The following is a 24,909-nucleotide window of genomic DNA, read 5'->3' as shown; positions in this document are numbered from 1 at the left end:
CTGGGAACCACGGCTAGAATCTCAACTCTATTCGTAGGTGATGTTGACGAACGTCTGATGAATTGGTGGGCAGGCTCTATGAGCCGCTTCTTCCCAGAAGGCCAAATCCTAACAGAAGCTCGTCCTAACAAAAAAAGGACACGTGTTGTTCCCAGAACAAAGTCGTTCTTGTCAGCAGCATCAGGACACCTCCCGAGGCCTACTTCATGCTCTTAATACCTATTTGTTGCAGAAGTAAGACATATGATAGACTAGCACGTTGCCTTCTGCTCTGTCTTGCGGAGTGAGCCTGTATGACTAGGGGACAGAGCTGACTCTCAGACTAGAATTTGTTTTGGAATAGGTCATAAAAATGATCTGCATTTCCACCCTACCAACCAACAATTTATTCCTTGCTAATATGGCTTCCAGATAGTTCCCACACCTTCTGCATACAACAGCCAATACTGAAAACAGTGTGCAATCTCAGATAATTTCTACTACCTGAGTCAGCTCTATCATTGATTATCTTATTCACTCTTTGTTTCCTAGCAATTGTGTGTGTGTGGCGGGGGGGGGGGGGGGTGCTCAGGGGGTAGGAGGTACAGGGTGAATGTGTGAAACTTTCTTTACATTTTCAGAAAAAGTGCCTTAGGGACATTTTGAATAGCAATTTTCCGGCTCTGTGAATGTACAACTGTCCTTAAAAAAGAAATTAGGGGCTCCTGGGTGGCGCAGTCGGTTAAGCGTCCGACTTCAGCCAGGTCGTGATCTCGCGGTCCGTGAGTTCGAGCCCCGCGTCAGGCTCTGGGCTGATGGCTCAGAGCCTGGAGCCTGTTTCCGATTCTGTGTCTCCCTGCCCCTCCCCCGTTCATGCTCTGTCTCTCTCTGTCCCAAAAATAAAATAAAAACGTTGAAAAAAAAAAAAAAGAAATTAATTAGGGGCACCTGGGTGGCTCAATCGGTTGAGCGTCCGACTTCGTCTCAGGTCATGATCTCACGGTTTGTGAGTTCGAGCCCCACATCGGGCTCTGTACTGACAGCTCGGCGCCTGGAGTCTGCTTAAGATTCTGTGTCTCCCCCTCTCTCTCTGCCCCTCCCCTGCTCATGCTCTGTCTCTCTCTGTCTCAAAAATAAATAAAAACATTAAAAAAAAATTTAAGAAATTAATTAGAGTTAAGAAAGTCAAAATCACTATGTTCTATATATCACCCCACCACTGGAATGCTGGCACCACATTTCCCTTCCTTGGTCGCACGCTGGCTGTTAGACAGGAGACCCACATAGAGAGCACAGTCAGAAACAAAGATGTGTATGTATCCAAGCAACAAATGGCAGCCTGAGGAAACCAGGGGTGCAACTGCTGGTCTCTTGAGTTGCCGATCTTTCTGCTGTTATAAAGATCCTTCATTTAAGTCATAGTCTGTCCTTTGTTTTTGTTTGCAAAACCCTATAAAGAAAAAGAAAAGTAGCCTTCGTTTGGCTTTGATGATATAAGTCACATACTACATTTGAGAAATATGTCCTCTGGTCCTCACGGGAATTAGGAGAGGTTACCTATGTCTTTCAAAAGAGCACTTATTTTAAGGCTACAAAGGAATAATAACATCACCAAGGATTGGTAGGATGAACGAGTCAGAAGTGGTAACTCTCGACTTCCCACATTTGGTTGTGAGCTGTTTGTCATCACTCCTATCGGGGATATAACTACAACAACAGTTTTGGAGTGAAGAATAACTCAGCTGAGCTTTGCATTTCAAACGCCTGGGAAAGCAAATTCGAGAACTTTAGACTGTCGGTGGATATACAGAATGAAGGACAGGGAGGTGGACTGTAGTTAGAGAATCAACAGTCTCTGCATAGAGGTAGTAATTGCACTTCTATATGCACTATAGGATGGAATACATCTCTAACCAAGTAATAGTATATGTAGAAAGAGAAAAGAAATAGCTTACAAGAGAATCCTAGGTTGGAGTAAAACACACACACACGCACACCACACAAATATAAAACAACAACAACAACAACCCCAACTACAGCAACAAAGGCCATGGGGTTGGGATAGATGGCCAAGTGGTAGAAAGGAATTTAAAAAAAGGCTCAGAAGAGAGAATGGTGTTAAGCCAATCTTGGGAAACAAGGATTTCAAAGAGGAAATGATCCACCAATTCACCTGTTGCAGAATATAATGTCAGCTAATAAGTGGAAAAGGCCTGTTGGATATAGGAATGAAAATATAACTGTGCAGTAGCCGAACGATGCAAAATGCAGTTAGAAAGGTTTAGGTTTAAAGCCTTTTTAAAGTTAAAAAAATAATGTAAAAAACTTGGAAAGTATCAGCTTCTGGCTATCCCTTACACTGTTTTCAAACATCACACACACACACACACACACACACACACACACACACACACACAAAAATACATAAGACTTGATTAGAAAGTGGAGGGAATCTATTAGTTGCTCCATTTCAACCTTGAACTTTCCCCATTAATAACGAGGTGGAGCGTGGATCCAGAATTGCTTGAATCCTACGACCCATTTTCATTTTCCTTTCTTATAGAATGAATTGGAACACAAAAGCTTTCAATTTAGGGCAAGGTGAGCCAACTACTTTTGAAATTTTAAATCTAATATTGATTGGCATCTAGAAAAGAATTTCCTTCCTCCATCTCTCCTTCCTTTCTCCCTTCTTCCCTCCCCCCTTCCTCCCTGCCTCCCCTCCTCCCTCCCTTCCTTCCTTCCTCTCTTCCTTCCTTCCTTCCTCTGTTTCTCTCTTTCCTCCCTCTTTTTTGACAATTTAGTGACTTTTCTGCTAAGGCAAAAGTGACTTAGAGTGACATATGAAACATCCAGGATGGCTAAAGAAACTAATTTTTACTTTTCAGTTGTCTCCTTCTCCATCCCCTGTTCTTTTCTGTTTTACTCTTTTTTCCCCCTCAATCTTTCTCCACTACAGTTTCTTCTTTTCCCCATCTTCTTATCCACTGTCTTCTTCCTCTCCCCATTTTCCCTTTAGAAACTCAAGAAATATACTGAAACATTCTTTTACGAACTCACAAAATCTACCAAAGAGTGTTTTCAAACTCTTCTTTTAATTACAGGATGACTGGTAGTGTGTTACTTTTATCAGTAATGCCAAGATAGGAGCAGGGACACTTGGAGTCATGGTATGATCAAAATGAACTTATAAGAGCCCCGGGGTGAGTCAGAGGCTTATAGAATCTCTCTTGTTCATATGACAAAATGAAGTATGGGATATCTGCAAAAGAATGTCTTAAACTCACACCTCCATACTTTGTTCTTCAAGTCCACTGCAAATAAAATCTTTTGTGAAATTCTTTCCATTGAGTCTGTTGCTGTATTCTTTAGTTATTCTTTTAGTCTTTCAAACAAGAATAAACCATGTTTGATCAAAGATAGCTTCTTTGGGCAATTTCTTTTTGTTTGAACTTTAATATTTATCTTTGGGACTTTATACTCTTAAGAGTCTAGCTTCAGAACTTAGAAAAAGTAATGCTAGCAACACTGTTTAACCAAATATAAATTCAGTATCTCAACATTCTATGCAACTTATAGAATGAGAGCGATGGAATATTACCTTTCCCTGTGCAATTACATCACTCCTAAACCAGTCTTATTTTTGGACACACAGCTTAATTAAACAAAAAATAAAAAAAAAAAATGTGTGTGAAGTCTATTTCAAATTACTGATATTTCAAAAGAAATTTAGAAACAGCATGATTTGAATTTTAAAATGAAATTTTGTGGACTAACTCTAAAAGTTTTCAAAGAAATAGCTTTTATAAAGATTTAGGAGAGATTCTTAAAAAAAAAATGAAATCCTGCATGCATGGCCAGCCCCAAGTTGAGACATGAAATCAATGATATGTAGCTCTGACTAAAGAGGGGAGAAGATGCATGATAGTTTCTATTCCACCATCCCTCCACCAGAAACTCCATCATGGGGACCTCCTCCATTTTCTCCCTGAGACTTTGTCAAATTGTGAACGTGTGTTGGAAAAAGCAAGGTAACGGAGATACTCCTGAACATATTGTGAATTATTTTTCAAATGTCACCATTTTCATTCCAGATCACCATTTAGAGTTTTTAGTTGTTCATGAAAATATGAAATATCTTAATGACTTCTCTTTCATATATATTTTATCACAGCCTCCTTTTTTGTGTATGTCTTGCTCCAGTTGGGTTTCTCATTAATGTAACTGCCTGAATAATGATGATTTTCTTATTTTCACTTGTGAATGTTTATATTGTTTTGTATCACACAATCTAATGTTCTTTGTCTACTGAAATTCATTCCTTCTTTTTCTTTTCTTTTCTTTCTTTCTTTCTTTCTTTTTTTTTCTTTTTCTTTCTTGCTTGCTTTCTTTCTCTTTTGTTTTCTTTTCTTTTCTTTATTCCTTCTTTTCTTTTTCCCCCTTTTTCTTTTCTTTCTTTCTTCTTCTTAAAAGGCACAATTAGCTTTTAGTTACCAAAAGATGTTACATAACTTAAATGTAAGTACCACATTTGGTTTTCCTCTGATTTCTGAGTTAGAGTTTTTAGTATAGCTTATGTAACTTCTTACAAACAAATAAACACAAAACAGCAATAAGAGAAAACAAACCGGCTTAATACTCTACCTTTAAATGGAGGCACATTCAAGGAAATGGGGACCAGACTTCCCAAAATTATTTGAAACAAAATTTTATCTAAGTCTACGAGAAAATGGGAAGCAGAGATTTAATTCCTTGTATGTATTAAAAAAGAAAAAAAAAAACTTCTAAAAGTCCTTCCTCCATTCTGTTGCCATGTCAGGACAGAGAATAGGGTGAGGCAAGTGAGGCAAGACCATAGGTGCAAAATTTAAGCAGACATTAAAAAATCCCAATGACAAACGCCAATTGGTCCTTTCAATGCACCATTGAAAAGTCAAAGTTAATGCAAAACATCCACGATGAACAAAGGCTTGAAATTTTACTTAAGGACAGCATTCAACCTCATACTTGCACAACTCCCTTCCCTTATAGGCCCTTAGACCTGGCCCTGGTGTTTGCAGGCAATTCCTTCCTCACACGTACTGGTGACAGTTGCTTTCAATATTTAACTCTTGATGCACACAAAGCTACCAATCTCTCTCTCTCTCTCTCTCTCTCTCTCTCTCTCTCTCTCTCTCTCACACACACACACACACACACACACACACACACAAAAAAAAAAACACACACACACACACACACCACTTCTCCCTCTATTCTACTAAAGTAGTTCTCTCATTTACTCTCCTTTCTTTAACAGAAACTAGCTCTTAGGATAATACCATATTCTCTTGGGTTTCTCTATTTTTCTGTATCCCCTTATTAACTCTATTATGCACAATAAAAGTGGGCTCAATGACTGACCCAATGAGAAAGACTCTTTTACCCTTAGAAGGATGGTGTTTAGGCTTAATGAAGGGAGAGATGTTACATAGTGTGATATGTTGATAATGGCAAATAACCTTATATCCACACAGACATGGCCAGTTTGTCAGTACTTTCGCATAAGGTACTCGTATGTTCCTTTCCCATCACTAGCATAAGGAGTATATTATTACCATCCCTTGTTGAATATGAGAAAATAGGCACAGAGAGGTGATTTACCTGTTCAAGTCTACTGCAAGTTTCTGTGTTTAGTGGATAAGTTGGATAACCCAATTCTTTCCTGTTTTTGTTTAAAATTCTGTATTTGAAGACAATTTAGAATTTGAACTCCCAACTGTAGAATTATTATTCATGCGAATGCTTCCGGTGTGTTGTGAGAAATGTGTTAACGGGATAAGCTAGGTGTATATCCTACCATATAATAGCAATTATTCTGACTCTGCCAAATAAAACAGAAGTATACAATAGGCTTGTGTCTGCGTTTCCAACCAGTTTTGACAACAATGATGGTACGTGCTGTAAAAAAAAAAAAAAAAAAAAAAAAAAAAAAAAAAAAAAAAAAAAAAAAAAAAAAAAACACCATCCAAAAATAGTTTCCTTGACTTTTGGGTTGATTTGTCTGTCAAAATGATGAACCAATTGTGCAAGGAGAATCAACACTTAGGGGGGTATCTTTTTTTTTTACCTGTCACAGCAGTCTGTCCTGCCAGAGTGTAGCTGATAAAAATGCCTGAAGTCTTCCCTTATCAGCCAACTATAGTCCTGATTTTAAAGAAGAAAAATTCAGTGCAAACCAAGATTCTCAGGAAGTAATATCATGATAAACATTCTCAAAATAATGGAAGCGATAGCTTTTGAATCTCAATCCGCTATACCACAAACTCTTATCATTGATGATTATTAATTATTCATTTATTCACATATTCTTCTATATTTCATACCAACCTCCATACCAAAGTACTTATGTAAGAATTCAAGCTACAGCCATTAAGGGAAAGGGTCATACCCCTCTGGAATGCTCAAAAAAATGTATCAAATTATTTTCTAAAATAGCCCAAAGCAGCTGAAGTAGTTTCAGATTGCTTCAGGCATTCTTAAATTCCTAAGTGACAAGTGTTATGAAATTTAGCTGTAATCATCTTTCTTATTCAAGAAAAAGTTAATAATTGCAAAAAATAGACACTCGCTTCTCATATTTGCACATTTTAAAATGGAGAACAAAGTGTACAATGCCCTCCAGATAATATTTATCTTTCACCAAAAATGTTAAATAGTGCTGACTAGAGAAAACTAACAAAATAGATTTCTTCAGACAGTTCTGAGTCTAGAAGGCATCACCTTCTTTAACAACAGCACCTGGGAAAAGAGCTGCAAAAGTAGTTATATTGGGGTGAAAATTATCATTCTTTTGTGCAGATTTCTGGGGAAAAAATGGTCCATGTTAATTCACTAAGAATCAAGAAAAGATAGTTTAATATTGTTTATTGAACCAGAGTCATTTCATAAAACTAGGACTCATACTAACATATAGTAAATTCCACTGTAGATAAATATTGTTTAATATATTTTGGCATATTTTTCACATTCCCTGACAGCCAAGGACCTGAGTGTGGTATATTAGTAGACCATATTAATAGTAAAACTTGGCAACATAGTAGTGAATGGCAGTAAAAAGAATTTTCTACTTCATACTCAGGCTGAATAGGATGTTAAGGATCTCCTCTCTCTTCCAATCCAAGAATATTTCTGAGAGACAATCATCCACGTTTACCACAAACTAATAGCACACAAAAAGCTCACTAACTGGTAATTCCTTGGCTTTTAAGGTGCTTGTCTTTTTTTCTTTTTCTTCACTATTTTGAGTTAAAATCCGCCATTTTATTAAGTTCTTCCCATTGTGCTTACGTGTCTTACGGAACACTCCTGAATAATTTTAGTATTTCTTCCATGTAGTAGGTCATCAAAATCAGGAAGCTGCTGCCTGTTCTCTTCTATGGTTTCTAGCTCCTCTATTCACATATCTCCAATTTCTTCAACTGTTGCATTTATAACATCCAAATTAGACACCTAAACTCCATCTCAACCCCCAAATTTCTTTCTTAGATGTTTTCAAGCTTGTGAAACACAGGCACCATCATAGGAATTCAGATATACTGACATAAAAATAGAATTGGTTTCAAAACTAACACAGAGAACTGAGCTTCTGACGGTCAAGACCTCTGACCAGAGCCTTTTCTGTCTTGGTCAATGGCAGGTGTACTTTTCCTGTTGCTGTTCTTTTTCTCCTTATCTCAAACTCACTCTCTTTCCCTTTCTGTCTCTGTGTCTCTCCCCAGATTTAATATGGTGAGAATTTCTTTCTATCTTTCAAATGTATTCAAGTTTTGGCCACCTCTCACCTTCCCCATTACTATGACGTGGTCCATGACGACACTATTGCTTACTGGAAATAGCTTCTCACATAGGCTGCCTGGCTCCCCCCTAGTTGCCTATCATAGCACAGTACCCTTCTCCAGCATCGTGGGTCCTGTTCAACCACACGTAGGCTTACGGCACTGCTGTGCGATAAACCCTTCAGGTTTGCCCTGCTCTCGGAGAGGATGTGCTTTCTCTCCCCTCCAGTGTAACTTCCCATATTCTGCAGCCGGGCCTTCCACCTCTCACTCTGATCTAGCCCCACCAGTCTCCTTGCTATGTTGCAAAAGGACAGGCGCACTGTCATCCGAAAGCAGGATTTCTCAAACGTCACCACTACTGACCGGATATTTTGGCTGGAAAATTCTTTGTTATAGGGGACTGTTCTGTATACCACTGGCCTCTATTCGCTAGATACCAGAAGAAAGCCCTGCCCCCAGTTGCGCAACCCAAACTTACATCCAGACACTGCCGAACAGCCCAAGGGGGTCAGAGTAGCTTCTAGTTGAAAGTCACTACCTTAGGGCCTTGGTGTTTTGTATTTCTTCTTCCTAGAAGAGTATTTAACATTATATGTATTCTTTCTCCTGAACTTTACCTAAATATCCAGGTTTTTTTTTTTCTAACTTTCTTGGCCACAATAATTAAAATTTAACACAAACTCCTATTTTACATGTTTCTAGATGTCTGTTTTTTTTTTCAAATTTACCCAGAGCTAATATATTTTTTAAAGACACTTTTTGAGCAATTTTAGGTCCTCTGAAGGGAAGGTACAGAGATTCCACATATACTCTCCGCCCTCACAGACCCACAGCCTCTCTCACTATCAACATCCCACACCAGAGTGGTACTTTTGTTACACTTTGTGAATCAACACAGACACATCACTAACAACCAAGGTCCAAAATTTACATTCAGGTTCATTCTTGATGTAAAATCTATAGGTTTGGATGGACAGATGTATCTGTGTCTATCATTGTAGTATCAGATAGAGTGGCTTCGGTGCCCTAGAAATCCACTGCACAATAGTCCACTGTCTGGATGGACCACAGTTTATTTATCCGTTAACCTACTGAAGGCCATCTTGATTGCTCCCAAGTTTTGGCATTTAAAAAATTTTTTTTTTCAACGTTTATTTATTTATTTTGGGACAGAGAGAGACAGAGCATGAACGGGGTAGGGGCAGAGAGAGAGAGGGAGACACAGAATCGGAAACAGGCTCCAGGCTCTGAGCCATCAGCCCAGAGCCTGACGCGGGGCTCGAACTCACGGACCGCGAGATCGTGACCTGGCTGAAGTCGGACGCCCAACCGACTGCGCCACCCAGGCGCCCCAAGTTTTGGCATTTAAATAGTGTTGCTAGAACCACCCATGTGAAGGTTTTTGTGTAAACGTAAATTGTCAATTCCTTGGATAAATCCTAAGGAGCACAACCATAGAATCATAAGGTAAGAATATGTGTAGATTTGTAAGAAAATGACAAACGGTCTTCCCGAAACGGCTGTGACATTTTGCATTCCCACCAGAAATGTCTGGAAGTTCCTACCTCTCGGCATCCTCGCCACCGTTCAGTGTGGTCAGTGTTTGGGATCTGGCCCATCCTAATAGATGAGCAGTAGTATCTCATTGCTGTTTTAATTTGCATTTCCCTGATGTCATATGATATGGGGCATCTCCTCATCTTTATTTGCCATCTGTATATCATCTCTGGTGAGGTGTCTCTTAAGGTTTTTGGCCCATTTTTTTAATTGGGGTTTTTGTGTTCTTTTTATTTTGGATAGCTGTCTTTTATAGTATGTATCTTTTGCAAATAAGCCCCCCTCCTCTGTGATTTGTCTTCTGATTCTCTTTTTTTTTTTTTTTTAATTTTTTTATTTTTATTTTTTTTTTTCAGCGTTTATTTATTTTTGGGACAGAGAGAGACAGAGCATGAACGGGGGAGGGGCAGAGAGAGAGGGAGACACAGAATCGGAAACAGGCTCCAGGCTCTGAGCCATCAGCCCAGAGCCCGACGCGGGGCTCGAACTCACGGACCGCGAGATCGTGACCTGGCTGAAGTCGGACGCTTAACCGACTGCGCCACCCAGGCGCCCCTCTTCTGATTCTCTTGATATTGCCTCTTGTGGAACCAGAAGTTTTCAATTTTAATGAAGTCTAGTTCATCTATTTTTATCACGGACCATGCCTTTGGCGTTGTATCTAAGGTCATCATCATCCTCAAGGTCAGCCAGGTTTCTCCCATGCTGTCTTCGTAGGATTTTATACTTTTACATTTCACATCTAGGTCTGTGATCCATATTGATTTTATTTTTGTAATACATTTGAGGTCTGTGTCTAGATTCATTTCTTAGTTGTGGATGTCCAGTTGTGCCAGCACCATTTGTTGAAGAGACCACTTTGCCCCACTGTGTTACCTCTGCTCCTCTGTCAAGGATCAGTTGACTATATTTGTGTGGATCCAGTTCTGGCCTATCTATTCTGTTCCACTGACCTACTTGTCTGTTCTTTTACCAATGCCACACTGACTTGTTTACAATAGCTTCTTAGTAAGTTTTCAAGGTGTATTACATCAGTCTTCCACCTTCATTCTCTCTCAGTATTATGTTGACTATTGTGGGTCTTTTGTCTATCTCTAAACTTCAGAATCTGTCAACGTTCACGAAATAACTTGCTCAGAAGGGAGACAAAGGAAAAAGAATGAAGACTAACAGACTTCACGCATTTTAGGAAAATAATAAAAGGCTATAATGCTGAAGATTAATGCCTATTCTGAATGACTGCTGAAATCAGGAAAGCATCCCTTGAGACTGCAGATCTCTGGTTAACCAAAGAGTAGAGAGGGCACTCTAGTGGACAGCTCATTGTAAGAAACAAAACCAACGACTCTTTCATCGGAACATGATTTTTGTCTATCCTTCACGGTAGTGGAGGGGGAAGGACCAAAGGGAAATCAAGGTACAAATAACCCCCCCCACCACCAAACAATAAATGAATAATAGATGATGAACACAGACCCAAAAATATCGTGCTAAGGCAAAAGAAAATTCCAGCCAAATGCGTTACTTGGCATTTGAACAACATAATTAAAATATGGCCTTTAAGAAGGCCATGGGTGGAGAGATAATTAAAGGCTTAAATCGACTCCACTATCAGCCTGAAATTATTAAAAACTATAAAGATGTAAGTTTCTTTCCTCTTCTCTTCTCAAAGACATTTATCACCAAACTTTGAGCCCACCATTTTAAGGAACTTGAAAAGAATTGGGAAAAGGCACTACTCTACTTACAAAATCATTCTATATGCCTCCTTTGAATTGTTTGCTAGGTCTGTACCAACCTAACAGAACAACCCAATTTTGGTATATTCCTCACATTCTGTCTATCTGTCTGATTATACTTTGTTATTCTTTTAGTAAATTGGATTATGTCAAACATACCATATGGTACCTACTCTCATGACAGAATACTAGTTGCTTTTTATGTCAATACATTTAGTTCTTTCATTAAAACAAAACAAAACAAAACAGCTTTATTTTTGAGAGAGAGAGACACATCACAAGGAGGGGAGAGGCAGAAAGAGAGGGAGACTCAGAATCCAAAGCAGGCTTTAGGCTCTGAGCTGTCAGCACAGAGCCTGACACGGGGCTTGAACTCATGAACCGTGAGATCATAACCTGAGCCAAAGTTGGATGCTAACTGTCTGAGCCACCCAGGCTTCCCTAGTTGTTTCATTTTCATACAGTCTATATGCAATACCATTACAAAAAGATATCACAAATTATGTAATAAGGTTAATAAAACCTCGATTCAATATTTAATATAAAAACTCTGCAATGATTATTTTCATGTATGTTAGTGAATTGTTTCATTATTATTAGTATGTATTTCAAGATAAGGTGTTTATGAGTTGAATGGCATAGATCTAAATTTTTTTTTTTTATTTCCAGATACTTCAAAATAGGTTGTATACATTATCTAGTCCACACATTAATAGAATGTACCCCCCAGCCTTTGGGCTCTTTTTTTAAAAAAAATTTTTAATGTTTATTCATTTTAGTGGGAGAGAGAGAGAGAGAGAATGTGAGCAGAGGAGGGGCAGAGAGAGAGAGAGGGAGACAGAGAATCTGAAGCAGGGTCCAGGCTCTGCACTGTCAGCACAGAGCCGGAGACAGGGCTTGAACCCACAAACAGCAAGATCATGACCTGAGCTGAAGTCGGACGCTTAACCGACTGAGCCACCAGGTGCCCCATGGGCTCTTTCAATATTTGATAACTTTCCTCATATTTTAGTGAAACAAAAGGCATTTTTTTTGCATTCATGTTACTATTAAAGAGGTAGATCATATTGTACCTTTCAAAATTATTTTTTTTGCTTCTTGGCTTTTCATGTCCTTTACCTTTTTCCTAGTTTTATTAGTTACTTTCCAAAAAAATCTATATATATTTGATTTTTCAGGGATGATGGCAGAAGAGGAAGACCCTAAGCTCGCCTTGTCTCACTGATCCCAATAGATAACACCCACATCAGAGTAAATGACCCAGAAAACAATCCAAAGACTGGAGAAAAGACTCTCTGCAGTTAAATGTAGGGAGGAGGCCACATCCAAGAGGGTAGGAAGGGCAGAGATATGGTCAGGAGACAAATGGACCTGTGGGACTGTCTACAGAAGGGAGAGACACCTGAGCATGGAAAAGGAAAGGACCAGATGTCACGCCAAGCACGTTAGGCACTAGGAATCCACAGAAAATCAGAGGGGGATAGTTTCACTAGTTCTTACAATCAGCATAGCTTAAGTAAACTTGGAATTTTAAAAATCAGTGGGCTTGGCTCTGGGAGAGCTGGGAGGACAACAGGAAATTGATTCTCCACCCTGGAAGAGATAGTAAAATGAATAGTCCCTTAGAGATACAGCATAAGAGCAGTAGTTTGAAAACCACCAGGGGTATAAGGGACAATGAGTTGTTTACTAATCTCCGAGCTTGTGCTAGAGGACCAAGAACTGATGGGAGACTTCTCCAGGAACAAAGGAGCTGACTGGTGCCATTTCCCTTCCCCACCCCCCAGCCTAGACACGGAGCCACCTGTGGGAACCAGCACAGTGCTACCATTCCCTATATAACTTGCTAACAGTGCAACCTGTCCCCGTGGTCTGAAAACACACCCCTTCCAGCCAGGCCTTGGTTCCAGGTGCCCTCCTACAACACACCTGTGCAAACCTTGCTAACACTGGGTCTTCTTACCCTTTCATTCTCTGGCGGACCTGCCTCCTTTCATATGTCCTGGGCCAGAACCCATCCAAAGTGATGTCAAAAGCATGTCAGGGTGCAAGCAGCCCCTACAGAGACCAGCACTACTCCAAACTGCCTCCTGCCCCAGGGAGAGGGTAAGATAACCACACACACCAGTGCAACCATGGTCCAGGAGGGGCTGGAGGCAGACCTCTGGTCTAACTACAGGCCCCACCCGGCAACAAAAGCTTCTCAGGGGACAAGATGGAGAAGGCACCCACCAATTTGCTGCAACCGGATCTCTGGCAAATTCCTGGTCTGACTTAATACAAGCCCAAGGCGGCCATAGACTGTCCCACTAACAACACAGAGACCAAACCCTGCCCACAACAGGCACAGCGAACCATCATAGACAACTGGACTGAAGGAAAAAGCAGCTCAGCCACAAGAGTAGGGCACAAGCAACACCAGAGATACCCCTGAAGCACCAGGTACTTGTTAGTAGGGAACACTACACTGTAGGCCACTACAGGACCTCTTCTTCATAAGGCCACTACTTTTAAGAGCAAGAGACATAGCTGATTTTCCTAACACAGAAACAGACACAGAGATTTAGAAAAAATGAGGAAACAAAGGAATATACCCCAAAAGAAAGACCAAGGCAAAATCACCACAACAGAGCTAAACAAAATGGAGACAAGTAATATGACTGATAGAGCATTTAGAGTAATGGTCATAAAGATACTCAATGGACTTGAGAAAAGAGTGGAGACCTCGGTGAGACCCTTAAAATTAAAATACATTGACTAGAGGAAGCAGAGAACAGAGCGAGAGAATGAAATCAAACTGAACAGGAGGGAAGAAAAAAATTATAATAAAAATAGACTTAGGGAACTCAGTGGCACCATCAAGCACAATAATATTCACATCCCAGGGATCTCAGAGGAAAATAAGAGAGAAAGGGGGGCATAAAATGTATCTGAAGAAATAATAGTTGAAAACTTCCCAAACGTAAGGAAGGAAAGAAAAATTCAGATCCAGGAGGCCCAGAAAGCCCCCAGCAAAATGAATCCACAGAGGTCCACACCAAAACACACACAGTAATTAAAATGGCAAAAAGTAGTGATAAAGAGAGAATTGTAAAAGCAGCAAGAGAAAATAAAATGGTTACATACAAAGGAAACCTCATAAGTCTATCAACTAATTTTTTAGCAGAAAATTTTGCAGGCATTCCCCAGAAGGAAATGGCATGATATACTCAAAGCACTGAAAGAAAAACCCCCGCAGCCATGAATACTCTATCCAGTAAGGCTATCATTAAGAATAGAAGGAGAGATAAAGAGTTTCCCACACAAACAAAATTTAAAGGAATTCATGATCACTAAACCAGCCCTACCATAAATGTTAAAGGGAACTCTCTGAGTTGAAAGGAAAGACCATACATAGGAATAAGAAAGAAGGAAACACAGAAGCAGTAAAACTAGGTATATCAATAATAATCAGTCGAAGGATTCACAAAATAAAAAGATGTAAAGTACAACACCCTATATACATCAACAAGAGTGGGAGGAGAGTAAAGAATGACTTTAAACTTAAGTGACCATCAACTTAAATAGACTTATATTTGCAGAGCATGTTACATACAAACTTAATGGTAACTGCAAATCAAAAACAAGTACTAGACATGCAAAGGGAGAGAGAGAGAGAGAGAGAGAGAGAGAGAGCGAGCGCATATTACTAAAGAAAGCCAGCAAACTATGAGAGAAGAGAGCAAGAAAAAAAGGAATGGAGAAAAACTAGAAAACAACCACAAAACCAGTAACAAAATGGAAATAAGTGCATATCTATCAATAATTACTTTGAATGTAAATGGACTAAATACTCCAATCAAAAAAGATAAGGTGAAAAAATGGATATGAAAGTGGCACCCTACAAGAGACTCATTTCAGATCTAAAGACCCATGCAGGTTGAAAGGGAAAGGATAGGAAAGCATTTTTCAGTCAAGTGAAAGTGAAAAGAAAGCCAGGGTAGCAATACTTGTATGAGATAAAATAGACTTTAAAACAAAGACTTTCATAAGAGACAAATAAGGATACTATATTATCATAAAGGGAACAATCCAACAAGAAGATATAAAAATTATAGATATTTATGCATCTAATACAGAAGTACCCAAATATATAAAACAGCAAATAACAAATAAAAAGGAAGTAATCCATAGTAATATAATAATAGTAGGGGACTTTAACACCTCACTTACATCAAAGGATAGATCATCCAAATATAAAATAAACAAGGAACAGTGGCTTTGAATAACACATTGGATCAGATGGATCTAACAGATACTCAGAACATTCCATCTTAAAACTGCTGAATACACATTCTTTTCAAGTGCACATGGAACATTCTCCAGAATAGATCACATTTAAGGCCACAAAATAAGTCTCAACAAATTCAAAAAGTCTGAAGTCATACCACCCATCTTATATGACCACAACATTATGAGATAGAAAACAACCACAAGAAAAAAATCTGGCAAAAACACAAATATATGAAGGCTAAATAACATGCTACTAAACAGTGAATGGTTCAAACAAGAAAGCAAAAAAGAAAAAAGAAAAAAACATAGACATGAATGAAAATGAAAATTCAATGGTCCAAAACCTTTGAGACACAGCAAAAGCTGTTATAAGAGGGAAGTTTATAGGAATACAGGCATACTTCAGGTTGCAAGAAAAATCTCAAATAAACCACGTAACCTCACGTCTAAAGGAGATAGAAAAGTAAGAACAAACAAAATCCAAAAGAAGTAGAAGGAAGGAAATAATGCAGATTAGAACAGAAATGAATAAAATGGAAACTAGAACAAAAACAAACAAAACACAATACAGCAGAGCAATGAAACCAGGGTCTGGTTATTTGAAAAGATCAATAAAACTGGTAAACTTTTAACCAGGAGAAGAAGAAGGAGGAGAAGGAAGAAGGAAGGAAAGAAGAAGGAAGAGGAAGAGGAAGAACAACAACAAGAGGAAGAAGAGGGAGAAGAAAAAGAAGAGGAGGAAGAGGAGGAGAGGGAGGAGGGGGAGGAGAAAGAAGGAAAAGGAACTCAAATAAAAATCAGAAAGGAAAGAGGAGAAATAACAACAGACACCACAAAAAATACAAATAATTTTAACAGATTATAAAAAATATGTATTCCAACAAATTGGACAACCTAGAAGAGATGGATAAATGTCTAGAAACATATAACCCCCCAAAACTGAATCAGCAAGAAATAGAAAATTTGAACAGACCAATTACCACTAATGAGGTGAAACTGGTAAACAAAAAACTCTCAACAAACAAAATCCAGGACCAGGTGCCTTCACAGTTGAATTCCACCAAACATTTAAAATTTTTTTTTAACATTTTATTTATTTTTGAGACAGGGAGAAACAGAGCATGAACAGGGGAGGGTCAGAGAGAGGGAGACACAGAATCTGAAACAGGCTCCAGGCTCCGAGCTGTCAGCACAGAGCGAGATGCAGGGCTCGAACTCACGGACCGTGAGATCATGACCTGAGCCGAAGTCGGCCACTTAACTGACTGAGCCACCCAGGCGCCCCCACCAAACATTTAAAGAAGAGTTAGTACCTATTATTCTCAAACTATTCCAAAAACTAGAAGAGAAAAAAAAGCTTCCAAATTCATTCTATGAGGCCAGCATCACTCTGATACCTAAACTAGATAAAGACACTCCAAAAAAAAAAAAAAAAGAGAGAACTGTAGGTCAATATGTCCGATGAATATAAATGCAAAGATTCTCAACAAAATATTAGCAAACTGAAACCAACAATATATCAAAAAAAAATCATTGTCAGGATGCAAGATTGTTTCAATATTTGCAAATCAATCAGTATGATATATCACATCAACAAAGAGAAAGGATAAAAACCATATGATCATTTCAGCAGATGGAGAAAAAGCATTTGACCAAGTACAACACCCAATCATGATAAAAATCCTCAACACAGTAGGTTTAGAGGGAACATATTGAATCTAAGGGAAACAGCCTTAGTCCCACACCATTAGAAAGCTGCCCTATTAGTCCTAGCTAGCCTAATTTTATACTTCTTTCATATGAAAGAGAAATAAATCTCCACTTTATTTTTTTAATCTGTATATATCATTTTTATGTCATACAAAAATTACAAAAGTATTTACAATTTGTTAGCTAACTTTAAAAGATGTATTAATCTGTCATATATCAGCTGATTTAAAATTCTATATTTGACACATTCTCTTACTGTTTGAAGGTTTAAGTATTTGTTTCATAGAATTTATTATTTTTATAAAGAGATGACATTTTAACTTGTGTGTGATTATTGTTTAAAAATAGATATTAAATTGACTGTAAACCATTAATTAATTCAGAATTTCTCAATTTATTTAAAGTTCCAGCTTTCCATTAAGTTACACTGAATCCATGAGTCTAATTCTGGATTTATTATGTCATTCTATAAATCAGTGCTGGGGTGTTTTAGTTCTGGCATAGCAAATCACTCTTTATCATTAGTTTTCAAAATTCCTTTTATAATTGTCTATATTTATTCTTAAGATAAATTTGAAAATAGATTTATATAATTGCTTTGTATCAGGTCATATTAGTAAATTCTTATTTTTAATCATCCCTCAGCTTATTGTCTTAGAAAACATTATTTCTCTAGTTATATGAAAAGTAACTTTAAAACATATAAAGAGAGAAGTTTGGAAAAACAGGGTACCATTTTAGAAAAAGCGTCGATCATTTCGCAAGTTTGTTGACTGCTGGTATGCCCGGTTCTGCTTTGTGTTCTTTCATGACCATTTTCAAATGCTTAACTGCAAATTAAGTTTGGTAAATACATGATTAAATTATACTCCAGTTAGAGTTTGTCAGATTTGGTAAAAAGTAGAGGAGGATGACCAGATAATTTTAAATTTCAGATAAACAACTTTTTTTTTTTTTTTGGTATGTCCCAAATGTTCAACACAAATCCAAATTTAACTGGAGGTCCATATTTTATCAGGCAATTCTAACTCTAGTACAAGGTCAAGTGACATTCAATTTAAAGAACTATCCTCAGTTTTAAGTTTGTAAGTTTATCTTTCCTAAAGTTTAGTGTGCATTCAAAAATGAATTAACTTTAAAAATCATAATTTCCATTTTATTCCTTTCACTTAAAATTTTGAATTTTCAAAAATACATGGCCTTTTAAAAAATGAAGTTGGTAAATGTTTGGTATCTTTGATTATCACAATAAAAAGTTGAAAACCTTATGTATAACAAGGTTCCCATTTAAAGTTAATAAAATCCAGGGTGCCTGGGTGGCTCAGTCGGTTAAGCGTCTGACTTTGGCTCAGATCACGATCTCACGGTTTGTGGGTTGGAGCCCCGCAGTGGGCTCTGTGCTGATGACTCAGAGCCTGGAGTCTACTTCGATTTCTGTGTCTCCCTCTCTCTCTGCCTTTTCTCTTCTCGTGCTCTGTCTCTCAAAAATAAATAAACGTTGAAAAAAATTTTTTTAAAGTTAACAACATTCAAAACCAGAGAACCTATAGTTTATGGCATACCCCTTAACTCCACTGCCTTGGAAAGAAAAGTAACGATGCTCCTACGTTGTTATAAATTTGTTGTGTAAAGCCCAGAGAGTAGCTACCAAAGATGAATTGTGAAAGGGCCCAGAGCAAAATTTCCAACCTGCACTTTGGGCTAGTATGCCAAATATTTTGTTGGGATTATCCAGAGTTGATCTACTCCAACAGCTCCACCTTGGGTGAGAATACACTTATGAATTCACAAAGCGTGGCAATTCATTTTATTTTCAAAAAATGCCACGTTTTAAAAATGAAAAGTGGGACCTGAGTAAAAAGCAATGTGCAAAAAATAGGATACCAGAATTCAGATTTTGACCATTTGAAGAAGCAGGTTTCATCTTGAAAATGTAAATTTTATTGCATTGTATTACAGATAAAAAGTGTGAAAGAATCCTGTGCATTCTTCTTGCTTGATCTCGCTTTACATGGTAATCTTTTACCTTTTTTTCCTTTATATCCTGTTCCACCCCCCTCCCTAAAATTCAACACATGTTTGTTCTTTTCCATTTTTATGCTTTTCTGTGTTCCTTGTTAAATTAAATCCTAAAAGTGTCAAAACGGTACCCATTCTTCTATAGCATTTATGATTTTTCAAAAATTATTGACAGCCAAAGGAGAATGGAGTTGCTCCATGAAATCACTGAGGGAAATTGAAATTAACATGAATATCCCTTATTTGAGCAACGGGGAGTTTAGCAGCTGCCAAGGGTAACAGACTAATTCAAGTCATTTCTATAAACTCTTCACTCAAAAAGAACAGGAATAAATTGCATTGAGTCTATTTGAATCAACATTATCTTTTGACTTTTTATTCTCTCGTAATTTTCACCCCCTCAACTACCTGCCTACCAGTGCTCAGTTCCATTTGATTTTGGGGAAGAAACCGGGGGAAAATTGTTAGATGGTACCCATTTCAATCTAATCTAATGTAGTCTGAAGTGGACATAAAGGGGCCCTATAGCAGATATACATGGTACCTGCTTGTGTTAATTCGAGAGTTCAATATGCAAAATAATATATTTATATTCTATTTCTAAATTAATAGTATAGGTATTCTCAGTTACTACCACTTAACTAATCCCATGCTGAAAGCATTAATATTTTGTCTGTACAACTCAGTGAGGAAAGCATTTTTCTTCTTAACTAGGATAATTTACTTATCCTCAGCTTCTTAACGTATCCATTTGGGAATAGGATTATAGTCTCATAAAATAATTTAATACTGTATTTGCTGTTTACTTCAAAAGCAATATAATATAATGCTATTATTAGAAACAATTATTTAATTGTTTGAATTAACAAATTAATATCATTCTCCTTTCAGAGTCCTTAAACATTTCAGGGGTGCCTGGGTGGCTCAGTCAGTTAAGCGTCCCACTCTTGATTTCGGCTCAGGTCATGATCTCACTGTTGTGAGATAAGCCTTGTATGGGGGGCGTGGGGGGGCTCTGCTGCTCCCTCTCACCCTCTCTCTGCCCCTCCCCTGCTCACACACTCTCTCTCTCTCTCAAAATAAATAAACATTAAAAAAATATATTTCAGGGGCGCCTGGGTGGCGCAGTCGGTTAAGCGTCCGACTTCAGCCAGGTCACGATCTCGCGGTCCGTGAGTTCGAGCCCCGCGTCGGGCTCTGGGCTGATGGCTTGGAGCCTGGAGCCTGTTTCCGATTCTGTGTCTCCCTCTCTCTCTGCCCCTCCCCCGTTCATGCTCTGTCTCTCTCTGTCCCAAAAATAAATAAACGTTGAAAAAATTAAAAAAATATATATATATTTCAGAGATGTGTTCATATCATGATTTAACCATATACCCTTATTTTAAAAGGTTTACTAAAAAAACTATTTCTTATCCTGTGAGCGTAATTGGATAGTGTGATATTGTGATTTATAATTAGAAATAAATTATATATATAATATTTTATATTATATGTATAATATATATTTTATGTTTTATATTTGGTCTAAATATATAAAATATATTTGGTCTTTGTCCACTGTGCCTGGCAGACTTCCTAAAACCTTTTTAATTTCCTGAGGGGAACCATAAAGGTGTCTTCTGTTATGTTAATGAAATGATTTATTGACTCCAATTTAGGATGGCAGCTGAGAAAGGACTGGAACTTTCAGTCTTACCCTCCAGACCCCAGGGTAGGAGAGCAGGACTGAAGTTTGAATCAGTTTCCAAAGGCTAGTGATTTCCTTGATCCTGCCTTTATAATTAAATCTCCATGAAAACCCAAAAGGACCAGGTTCGGGAAGTTCCTGAGATGGCGAACACGTGGAGATTTAGGAGACAGAATATGGGTGCTCCATAGCCTTTCCCCCCACACTGCCCTGTGCATCTCTGCCTTCTTGCTGTTCCTGCGTTACACCTTTTGCAATAAACTGGTAATCTAATAAGAAAATGTTTCTCTAAATTCTGTGAGCTGCTCTAGCAAATTAATCAAACCCCAATGAGGGGTTCATGAGAACCTCTAACTTAGAGCCAGTGGGTCAGAAGTGCAGGTTAACAACCTGAGCTTGAGGCTGGCTTCTGAAGTGGGAGAAGGGAGCAGACGTGAGGAACTGACCTTTTAACCTACGGAATCTGATGCTCTGGTAGATAGTGGCAGATTTGAGTTAAATTGTAGGACATCCAGCCAGTGTCCAGAGACTTGCTTGTTGGATGCCTGGGGTTATCACCACACCCACCCACCCCCACCCCCCCCACACACACACTAGAATTGGTTCCAGAATACTAAATAGATAGCACAGATCCTTTCATTGTTTTGAACACACTTCCGTTATAACAGCGTAAATTCTGAGTTGGCTAGAAATACTAATATTGGGGAAATATACACACAGTGATGGATAAATAGATGATAGACAGGTAATGTGTAACTTAAATGCTTCTGAAGTTACTTTATATATTTTTTTTCATTTTTTATTAGTTTTCTTTATTTTTGAGAGGCAGAGAGAGACAGAATGCATGTGGGGAAGGGGCAGAGAGAGAGGGAGACAGAGAATCCAAAGCAGGCTCCAGGCTCTGAGCTGTCAGCACAGAGCCCGATGAGGGGCCTGAACTCACGAACCGTGAGCTCATGACCTGAGCCGAAGTTGGACACTCAACCGACTGAGCCACCCAGGCCCCCCAATTACTTTATATCTTTATTATTAAATAATTTTAATCCAAAGCCCTCATATTAATCTTCCCACTCCTTCTTAGAAGCACATAGAAGAAGGAACTATTCTGAATTTGTTTTCTAAAATGTTGATTTAAGTACATGCATGTTTTTGTGAACTCAGAGCTCACAGTATCTTGCAGTATATTTATTATTTTTCCTTTCTTTAAATTAGTATTAATTGCCTTTTAATCAAAAAGTTATTACTTATGGGGGCTCTTTATATTTATTCATCAGCAGAGTGATTTGCTTGTGTTAGTTTTCAGTGTTTTCCAAATCCATGTTTATTTTTTTTACTTAACCTTGCATTGTAGTCCAATAATATGCTTAGAGTTAAAAAAAATTGCATGCATTTTCCTTTTGAACAACATTAAGAAGAATATTTTTTAGTTTTCAATAAAAGTTTCAATGGAATATGTAATTTCTGTTGGTTGGATAAAACATTTAATAATACCTACTAGCTTCTTTATAGTTAGCAATGAAATCAGCCCTCCTTTATTACACAAAATTGGTACCATCCATACTTTCATGTCCTTATGTCAAACTGCATAAAATTTAGTGATAAAAACAGAGCCTTCTTGCTCCAAGAAATACTTTGCTTAGAAGTCTGATTCACATCTTGCACTTTAAGACTTAAAGACTGTTCTTAAGAGCCACCGTGAGAGCCAGGATTCTCAGATGGCCCATGGTCCCTGTTCCTGAGGTTCACACCTTGTATCATCCTTCATTTAAGAGTGGGCAAAACCTGTAACTTGCTTCTAGCCCTTAGAATATGGCAGAGTGGAAGAGATTATGCGGATGTAATTAAGGTCCCAAATCAACTCTATTTAAGTTAATCAAATATACATCCACACATTTTGTTAGAGATTAGTAACACTTAAATGCTTAATTGTCTTCAAAAAAGTCTGATTAATTTGGAATGAGTATGTGATCCAAAAGTTCAATCAGTGTGCCTGCCTCCCACTCATACCGCAGATTTCAGAGTAATTGATAATAGCTTTTCTCCATAAACATTACAAAGGAAGATAGCGGTTTTTGAAAGAAATAAGCATGGGACAGGATACAGTATGGTAGTGTGTATACATATGTGCACACACACACGCACACACAATGGTCTTGAGTAAAATATAAAATAACTATAGATGAAACAAAATTTAAGAGAACATTAGGAAATAAAGTTCTGATTGAGATGTGGGTGAAGGTCCTGGAATGACTAGGTCAGTGTGTATGATTTGATTGTATTCTGATCTAACATGTGTGTTTTGTTTGTTTTTTGGGTTTTGTTTTGCTTTTTTGCTTTTGGTCTGTTGTGTTTCTTTTTCTTCTACTTTTTTTTAAATAGAAACAAAGACTTTATTTGTTGTTTTATATTTTTAGGGTTTAAGGTAGAATATAAGTATACAATATCTGGGCAAAGAGAAAAATCGTATGGTTATTTCAAATAATACAAGAAAGGCATCTTGATAAAACTTAATACTTCTACATTTAACTAGATATATAAGGAAACTTCATTATCATGGCAAATGTATACTTCTAAATAAAGATCCTCTAAGAGTATTTCTTTCTAAAGCATTGAAAGGAGCCGTTGTAAAAAATATGGTTGGCAGCAGTTGTGAGAAGAATTGGCATCTAAATAAATCTATGAATTCTCGGTTAATGTGGATACATAAAAATAATTAAAAATCTATCTAAAAATATTGTTGTCTTTTTTGCATTGGTATGTTATTTCCTAAGGATACTGGTGAGTGAGGTACACATTCTTCCAGCCCTGTGTGTCTATTATTCTAAATAATCCATTTCTTTTCATTAAGCCTCACTGTTTTCTTTATATCTTAAAAAAAGATACAGGTCCTATAATGCAAAGTTTTAAATTCCAGATAAGACATATAAACACTCCACATTCGGGGCACCTGGGTGGCTCAGTCAGTTGAGTGTCCGACTTCGGCTCAGGTCAGGATCTCATGGTTCGTGAGTTCGAGCCCCGCGTCGGGCTCTGTGCTGACAGCTCAGAGCCTGGAGCCTGTTTCAGATTCTGTGTCTCCCTCTCTCTCTCTCTGACCCTCCCCCGTTCATGCTCTGTCTCTCTCTGTCTCAAAAGTAAATAAACGCTAAAAAAAAAAAATTAAAAAAAAATTAAAAAAAACACTCCACATTCTTACCTAATTAGATACAAGCCTTTTTTTTTTATTACGCACTTTTTCCTACTTTTATCTTCCTTTATTTAAATGCCTTTTTCTCTGTATCGCTGTTCCACAGCATAAGTCTTAACCAAAAGTTGCTTATTAAGTGCCCTTGTGTGGATTGTTACTAAAAGGATGTACCAATGGGCATGTTATAAGAATTTTAAAAAAAGGATAAGATTTACCTTCTGAGAATGTAGGTTTCAGATGAAGCGAAGGAGGATGCAAACACAGGGGAGGGAAAACTCAAGTACAATAGAGAAAACGATGACTTAAAAAAAAAGTACATCAACATAAAATGCTTACAGAAAAGGGCAACTTTGGAGGATGGCCGGTGTCACACATACCTACCCAAAGCTTCATGAGGACAAAATAATTGTCAGAGGGAATGAAGAAAACCCCTGAGGTTTGATATTTTAGAAAAGAATAAACTTCACCATACGAAAGACTAATGTGATATTTGAAGTGAAAGGCAAATGTAACAGGATAGTCTGATAATAAAAGGTAGGTGCCTATTACGCAAGATACGACTGATGGGATTTACACTGGCCTAGCTCTCTCTCTTCTAATAAGGGCATCAATCCTATCATGAGGTTCCCACCCTCATGACCTCATCTAAACCTAATTACCTCCCAAAGCCCCATCTCCAAAGACCATCCCATTGAGGGTTAAATCTTCAACATGAATTTGAAGGTGAAACAAATTTTCGACCTAACACAGCCCATTACTCTTCTCTCTTCTTTCGCTCCCGGTGACTTTTCAACCACCCTCTACGTGCCAATGATTTTCTAAATCTCACTTCTCTAACTAGAGAGGCTTTCTATGCTCCGGACCTACACTTCCACTTTCTCTTTAATATTTTCGCTTCAACATGTCAGCACAGACTTTTCAAACCATGGTTACGTTTGA

At 37.9% G+C, this 24,909-nt stretch overlaps 1 pseudogene; it reads left to right on the top strand.

The window, feature by feature from the left end:
• LOC115527991 overlaps positions 1 to 24,909 on the top strand; it is a 46,825-nt pseudogene that overhangs the window by 9,592 nt on the left and 12,324 nt on the right.

Source organism: Lynx canadensis, chromosome D3, assembly GCF_007474595.2.
Source record: "Lynx canadensis isolate LIC74 chromosome D3, mLynCan4.pri.v2, whole genome shotgun sequence".
NCBI lineage: Eukaryota > Metazoa > Chordata > Mammalia > Carnivora > Felidae > Lynx > Lynx canadensis.
The sequence above is the reverse complement of the archived record's forward strand: the minus strand, read 5'-3'. Positions and strand labels throughout refer to the sequence as shown.